Source organism: Dasypus novemcinctus, chromosome 3, assembly GCF_030445035.2.
Source record: "Dasypus novemcinctus isolate mDasNov1 chromosome 3, mDasNov1.1.hap2, whole genome shotgun sequence".
In the NCBI taxonomy this organism is placed as follows: Eukaryota; Metazoa; Chordata; class Mammalia; order Cingulata; family Dasypodidae; genus Dasypus; species Dasypus novemcinctus.
In genome coordinates this window covers 72,080,445-72,089,168 of record NC_080675.1, presented here as the reverse complement: position 1 = coordinate 72,089,168, position 8,724 = coordinate 72,080,445, and the positions used below count along the sequence as shown (strand labels likewise).

The following is an 8,724-nucleotide window of genomic DNA, read 5'->3' as shown; positions in this document are numbered from 1 at the left end:
CCAAGTTATTTCAGTTGTTCCAGAAGACACTATGATTTACATGACCTCTGCCAAGACCAAAAACCTTCAGTCCATGTCTATCCTTAATTGCTGATCCAAAAACACATGAGCTACATAAATGCTTATGGTTGTATACCACAGAGGTCCTGTGAATTCTTTTAATGCAAAATTATTATTGAAATAGATACTCTTTCACTGCTGCAGAAGAAGATGAATATGATCCATTGCCATCCCCTGGCAGACAAGATTTAACTACCAGAATAACTGAATTACTGGCAATGCTTACAAAGGAGTTTTGGCCTGTTTCTTAAGAAACGCTAATATTTCATATTTCTGCCCAGCACACATACTCAGTTTAAAAAGTGGTTAAATCAAATAAAGTTTTACAGAATTCCTGAAGGTTCATAGAATCCTGTCCTCTAAGAGTTTAAGTTCTAGAGTAGATGACTTCAAAAGTTTTACTGTACATCTCTAAAAGAGTTTGGAAAAACTACATAAATTCTCTCATATTTTAAATCTGGCATCTAAATTTTTTTTATCCTCAATTAAGAAATTTTATTTCTTGTTATTAGGAGGTAGGAAATATTAGACCTATCAATTTAAAGTGTTAAATAATGTGAAGATTGTTTAAAGGAGGAATATGTATTTTGCATATTAAATTAATTCAATTTTAAAAGAATTTTGCAGTCCTGTGATCTTTATAAAATATTACATTTTAAAGAGTAAATATCAGCAATGCTTTGCTTGTTCTGAATTTGGTCTTTAGATATAGGCCAATATATCCATTTCTAACATAGAACTCTCTGCATGTATTTGGACTGTTACTGTGTGCTCTGTGTGTGTGTGTGTGTGTAAAGAGAAGAAAGATTTAAAGGTTTAAGAATTTCTGAGAGTTCACATCTGGTCCTCCCTCAGCCACATTGATGAAACTTTATTAAAAATGTCTAAGCTGCAACCAAATCAGCTTGTGAATCCAGAAATTCCTGGCTATGTTGGATTTGCAAATCTTCAGCCAGGCCCTGCAACATGTACTCTCCAGTTCATTAGACTCATCCAGGACAACTAACAAGGCAGTGAGGTGGACAACCACCACACCAAGGAACCTAGAGAGTCTACAACTGCAAGCAAGAGAGTCCCATCCATCAGCCATATGGTGTCAAAGCCCTCTCTCAATTAGAGGTGCAGTGGGCATCACCATCCCCAAATACTCAGGGAGTAAAATCCTTGTGGAATAAAATATGGACTAGAGTGGACTTACTGGTATTCTACTATATACTTATTGTGATTTTAGCAATGGAAGAAATTATATCACTGATGAGACAGTGGCCACTGGAGTTGCTGAAGACAGGAAGAGGGAAAAAGAGGTATAATATGGGGACATTTTTGGGACTTGGAATTGACATTGCAAAAGACAGGTAAAGGACATTATATATCCTGCCATAATCTACAATATAGACTATAATCCATGCTGTGTAGCAATGCTCCAAAATGTGTTCATCAATTGAAATGAATGTACCGAACTAGTGAAAGTAGTTGATATGTGAAAAGTGGGGGATATGGGGAGGGGGCATATGGAAATCCCCCATATTTTCTATGTAACATTTTATGTATTCTATGTTTCTTTTAAAAATAAATAAAAATATATATTTTTAAAAATCCATAAAAAGGGGTTTTGAGTTCACATTAATGGTGGTTGATGAATCTGGCATAGGAAAATGAACACTCATAAACAGCTTTTTCTTGACTGATCTCTACTCAGAAAGAATCCTATCTGGAGCAGCAGAGAAAATTGAAAGAACTGTTCAAATTGAGGTTTCAACGGTTGAGATAGAAGGGCCAGGGATCAAGCTGCATCTGACTAGTGGACCTGCTGGGCTACGGCGACGCAGTCACCTGCTGAGGCTGTTTTAAGACCATTGTCGCCAACGTCGCTGAGCAGTTTGAATAGTACCCGAATGATGAGAGTGGACTGAATCTTCCGCACATCGTAGATAGAGGGCATTGCTACTTTTACATTATTTTATCTTTTGGACATAGATTTAAGCACTTAGATGTTGTTTTCATGAAGGCAATACACAATAAAGTGACCATTGTGCATGCCCTTGCAAAAGCCGACACAGCACACTGACTCTGAAGGACAGGGAGGGACTGAAGGAAAGGATTCTGGATTATATTGAAGACCATAACATCAAAATCCATCATTTGCCAGATGAAGAGGAGGATTTTAAAGAGCAGACTTGATTTCACAAGGCCAGCATTCTGCCAGCATTCCGTTTTCTGTGCTGGGGTCGGTCCAAATCAGTTGACTAAAGTCAAAGGCAAGAAGTCAGAAGCGGCCTCTTCCTGAGGGTTGTCGTGGAGGTGGAGAACCCAGAGCAGGACTTGTTAAAGCTCTGGGTGATGTTCATTGCTCACCTGCAGGACCTGCAGGTTACCCAGGACTTTCACTGTGAGAACTTCTGTCCCCAAAGGCTGAAGTGGAGCGGCAGGAAGGTGGAGAATGAGGATAGGAGTAAAGACCAGATATTGTTGGAAAAGGGAGCTAAACTTCATTGCATGAAAGAGATGACTGCAAGAATGCAGGCACAGATGAAGATGCAAATGCAAGAGGAGATGGAGCTTTCAGTGCTCAAAGGCACCACGTGTAAGAAAATAATTTTCAAGATAAAAAAGAAAACATTCCAGAGAAAGGGTACAGTTGCATATTTTTCTTAAGATGGTTGGAAGGTTGCCCATCCAAGTTCTACAGTACATGTGTCTGAGAATTTAAATTTTTAAAAAAATATTTGGTATGTGAGTTATTGTGTATGAAATATTTTTAACATTTGCATTTCGTTGCTATATTATACTTTATGTTTTGTGTGAACTGTCCATTTTCATTTTTCTTCCTCCTTAACCACTAATGTTAGAATTGTTTCAAGGATCAGTCAGCATATTTAGATAATATTAAGTTTCTTTCATTTCAGTTGGCCTAAATTACTAATCATTGATGAGACTCTTGATTTATATCTAGAAACAAATTCACATTGATTCCAAGTGTTCTTGAGTGGTAGAGACCCAGTGATATAGAAAGAGGAGCTGAGTTGGTACAAGTCCATGATTTAGCAGTAGCACCACACACAGACATACTTCTGTGCCTTTGTTTGGACATAACACCTAAAACCAGTTTTGCTGCTATATTTCAACACCGTTAATTCATCTACACGTTTATCTTTTTACCAAATAAAATGGAAAAGAATTATCTAATAAGATATATGTTTATGCTTAGCTTTTTATAGAACAGAATTTTAGGGATGAATTTTAAGAAGTCTCTGGATTCTGATGCTAGATAATTTTTAAAACCACTATTGCAGTCACTTTTGTAGTGTTCTTCCCTGGTCTTGGTTATACTGTGTGCTACAGAGAAAATCAAAGTATCAACTCCAATTTTCATATTGCCACTAAGATTCTTTTAGACTCAGCAAAATTATTTTTGATCAACTCAATTAAAAATAGATTTTTAAAGAAAAGTAATAATTGACCTGTTTGAAATAAACCATTTTGTATTTTCATACCCTAACATGTTTTTCTTCAAATGCATTTGTAAAGATCATCCCCAGCAGTGGAAATCAGGAATCTTTGCAGGTATGTTTTTGTGACCTAGGACCTGTCAGTGGCCCAAATACTTACCAGTTTTTTCCAATTCCTGTTTCTTCCTTGTTGTTCTGTTTTTTAATGGTTTTCTGTGGGCAGGCAAATAGTAATAATTTTGTGTGCATATTATCTGAACTATTTGTCATTTCCTTCATTTTGTGTAATGCACATTTCTCCATGCATCCTAGAAGAATGGAAAATATTTTGTATCCTAGGGACAGGCTGGTGGAGAGGCCTCGCTTTTGAAGGAGCTGCAGGGCCACTCCGTGGGTGTTTTCTCAGCATTTCTCCTTATGTGGGCAGCGCAGTCCCTGATGCAGGAGGAGGGAGCTGGTGCTGCTTCCGTATTTTTATTTTACCACAGTTTAATATGAGGATGAAGGAGGTTGGCTCGGTTTTTCTATTTTGTTCAGACAAAAAATAAAATGAGGTCAAATACATTATTTATGAAGGTACAGTACTTCATAAACTCAAATGGTGTTCTTGTCAACTTTGACTTTTTACCAGTGAATTTTGAATGGTTAAAGGCTCTATGTTTAGGTGTATTGAGCAATGTTTTTACCAAGAAAAATTTTTCCATGACTGCAATACCCCCAAGCAAGTTCAATTATTTGGGTTATTTTGGCATTTATTAACTATGCTAGAGAAAGCTAAAAAAGAAAAAGAAGAAGAAAAAAAAAGATTTGCAAGTGGTCACTACAAGTCCTGATAATGTTTGAGTAAAAATTGTACTTAGGGCAAACTGCCACCTGATAGAATTTGTGTGTTCCGGGATGGGGACAATTACACTTGTAAATCCCATTCTGTTTTGCTACATGAATAGAAATATATACTTTTACTAAGAGGTAATCTCTACCTAGAGAAATTTATCTTAAAAACACTTATTTTACACAGCAATTTTGTATCCATTAAAGCTAATCTCTTATCGATAAAACACACTTGTTTAGATTTTAAAAAAAAATTTATGAGAGCTTTTATTAAGCATTAAAGGAGAACTTCCTGTAAACAATATTTAAATATATCCCTCTGGTCTCTTGAAGGTTTTTAAAAAAAAAAATTTGGTTAAAGTACATTATAAAAACTAGTGATGAAGGAGGTATATGCCCTAACTGTGTAAAGTGAGAGCAGACTATATGGATTTAGATTTGTTTTCAGGCCAACTTTAAGAAAGGCATATGTGGATGTTAGAATCTGGAAATTAATTGTACGTGTCGACCCCTTAGTAATTCTTAATGTACCTCAGGTTGAAAATATCTAATTGAGAAAAGACAAAAGGCATGCAATAAAATTCTCTGAGTGATCGGCAGACAATTAACATAGGCAAGATAGTAGGTGATTAGGTGTTAAAATGAGCAATCCAAGCAATTAAGTGCTAAGGAGTTCAGAGAAAGGTGATAGAAACATATAGAGGTGTTATCTAGCACATCATATTAAAGAATGCCTTCACATGCCAAAACACTGTGAATTCATCTCTAAATGTTCAATCTATATGAACTTTCATGAAATTGAAATCTGCAGAAGCTACATGTCATTCATCTTTGCCTCCCTCACGATATAACACTAGTGGTTATACTGTATTCATTCCTGTATTCTTTTGGCAAATACTTATTAAATCTCTACCATATAAAAGATACTGAGTTAGGTTCAATAGGGTCCTTGTTTTCATGGATGTAATGGTAGATAGAGAAAAACATAAGCAAGAATAATATAGCGTTATACAAGCCATGATTTGTAAGAATGCCTTTCTTCTTTAAATATGATAATTTTAGTCTCCTATACGTCACAGTTGTTGGCAGTGCCCAAAGTCTTCATTGCCATTAACATCTGTATCCTTGCAATATCTGTAACTTCCTGATCTACTGTGTAGTCACTGGAGGAATGTCACATAGGAATCAGAGCCTCTGAGTAAAAAAACATACTATAGACACTTGTAATTTTCTCTAAATCAGTCACCTTTACATCAAACCTGCAATGCAAATCAACAACAGATCTATCCTTTTTCTCTGTCTGAAAAACCCTTTCCTGAGGATTATCAAATCTCCATTTGAACATTTACAAGTATGTGAAATCACGTAGCATCTCTAATTAACTTCTAAAATTCCATACCATGCAGAGAATAATCTTCCCTTGGTGATAGAACAGTGTCAAGTTCATGAGCTGGAGCATAGAAATGAAACTTTAAAGTTAAATTTCACATCAGGAAGTACTTGAGAATTGTGTTGCTATAGAATCTAAAGATATCATATCATATACACCACCAACTCTGTTTTACTGAGAGGGAAATGTTTTTCCAATGCCATCTGTAAACTAATCATCTAATCCCTGTGTAACTCACTCACAGAATACAGACACTTTGATTACATGGGAATGGTAATTAATGTGCCACTATTATTTTGTCTATAATATCAGACTGAATTAAGTTCCCTGGTTTTTACTTGCTCTGAGATTGCTGATTTGGCAGAAACAGTCATAGTACTTTTTATTTTTTTCATATGAATTGAATATACCACTTGATTCTATGCTAGTGTCTTGTAAGGATATGCTAGTTCAGAAATTGCTTTCACGCCAATAGAAATTATATATATATATATATATATATATATATTATTGTTGAGTAAAAGTGTTGCAAATAACTTTTTCTAGTCAGTGGCTTGTATTTTCATTCTCTTTTTGCTATCTATTAACTGATAGGTGTTTTTGTTTTTCTTCCCCCACTCCACCCCCTCCTCTTCCCCACCCTGCTGTTTTTGCTGCCTCTGTCCTTTCCCAGTGTCGCATCACCGTCTTGCTGCATGGCTCACCATGTGGGCACTGACTCCCTACGCCAGCATGCCTTCTTTTTTTTTTTCACCAAGAGGCCCAGGGATCAAACCCAGGAACTCCTATATGGTAAGTGGAAGTCCAATCACTTGAGCCACCTCCACTTCCCTGATAGGTGTTCCTAATTTTAAAATGTCAAATTTTCAATCTGTTTATGCTTTTTTTAATGACTTCAGGGAATGACCTAATTTGTTCAAGCAGACAAACTTCATTAGAACATATATTTATATCACTATAGAGTACAGAGCAGGACTCTCCGCCTCACTTTTTGTTTCTGTAATCATGCTTTATGTGTCCTGTTAAGATAGACTTTCTTTCCCAAAAGCAAAGACAACATTCTCTATTTTTGTTTTAAAATATTTTCTTTATACTTCATGAATTTATGTATTGAAATTGAACTTCATAAAAGACACTCAATAGATATTTAGTTTTATTTTTTTCATATCAAAAATAATTTTCCCCATCACCACATGTTTAATAGTCCATCCTTTCTCCAATGTTCTCTAATGACACTTCTGTGCTATATCAAGATTTTGTATATGTGTGGATATTTCTCTTGACTTCTTGTTCTATGTCATTTATTTATTTTTTCATTACTCTGTCAGTATCTGCTGTGGATTGAAACATGTTTCCCAACAAGTCATGTTCAAGTCCTAACCCTTGGCCCTGTGGATGTGGACCATTTGTAAACAGGATCTTTGAAGTTGTTAAGAGTTAGATTAGTTGACTGAGGTTGGGTCTTATTCCAGTATGACTGAAGTCTTTAGTAGCAGAGCATACAGTAGGAGGTGACAGAGCAGTAGTGAGATGGCCCTGTTATGAAAACACAGACTGAGTTATGGGCTCACAAGCCACCACCAGAATCCTGCAATTTCAGAGAAGGCATGATCTTACTGATACTTTGATTTTGGACTTCTACACTTTTGTCACAGTCTTCAAAATGACAAAATTAATTCCCATTGTTTAAGTCAATTAATCTTTGTTACTTTGTTTCAGCATCCCTGACATCATATACTGTCATATGCTGCTATATACTGTCAAATCATATATTGTCAAATCATACATTTTCTTAATGTATTAGATTTATAAGAATCTTTATTTCTGCCAGCTCAAATCTAGTCATCCCACTTTTTTTTGGTCAAAAATGCCATGAACATTCTTGCGCCTTTGATCTTCCTTGTAAAATTTAATTATAACTTGTCAAATTCCATGAAAACTTTGCTGGGATATTACTTGGAATTATATCAAATCTACACATAAATTTGGAAAGAATCAACATCTCTAGAAATTAGTTCAATATCCACATGCAAAACCTTTATTTTATATTCCTTTAGTTCTTCTTATAAGAAAGTGAAACAGGCTAGTAAGATAGGAAGTCAATAGCTGGATCTGGAACCTGGCAGAGAGTCCACGTGGAAATCAATAATCCTTAAGATGGCTGCTGGAGCACCTCCACCCCCAAGATTCTGATACTCAGGACAAAGACTTCCTCTGGAAGCCAGGAGAAGCCCCAGATATTCCCCAAGGACTTTATCATTGGGCCCTCAAGGGGAATTGATGCATGGGGTAATCAATCAAAACAGCAAACAGATGGAACCCGTCCCCTGCCATTAGCAAAGGGGTGGAATAACTAATAGTTTAAAAAGGCAGGCACAGAGCCTAAGCATGATCTCGTGCTCCATTCCTATCCTCTTTGCACTTCTCTGGCCATTTTCCCTCTTCCACATGGCCACCCAAGTAAACCTAGGGATTTATAACCTATAATGGGGAATTGTAGCTTATAAATCAGCCCACATTATCACTTTTCAGCCCCTTCCTTTCCACCTGGGACTCTTGCTCTGTTTTCTCCCATTTCTCTTCCCTCCCTATCTGAATAAATTACTGGCCTAATTTACTCAGCATGCTCTTGAAATTAATTTCTGTAGCATATCCAAGAACCTAAATAAAATCTGGTAATGAAAGTCTATAATTTTTTTCTTTCTTTTGCAAATTTATTCCCTGTACATTACTTTCTTTGTTGCTGTTTTACATGATAGTTTTTAAAACTATTTTAAATTCTAATCATATTTTCTATCCTTTTACTATAAATACAGAATTTATATTTTGCTTTTTGATCTTATAGTCTATACCATTGGTCATATTTATTGATTCTAATAATTTTCTTGTAGTTTTTTGGGGGTTTTCCACATAGTTAATGATACCACATTTATTTTATTTTTTTTAAAGATTTATTTATTTATGTTAATTCCCCCCCTCCCCCAGTTGTCTGTT

General features: G+C 35.7%; 1 pseudogene; it reads left to right on the top strand.

The window, feature by feature from the left end:
- The first annotated feature begins 940 nt into the window (after positions 1–940).
- On the top strand, positions 941–2,648 carry LOC101428911 (septin-2 pseudogene; annotated as a pseudogene).
- Positions 2,649–8,724: the final 6,076 nt, after the last annotated feature.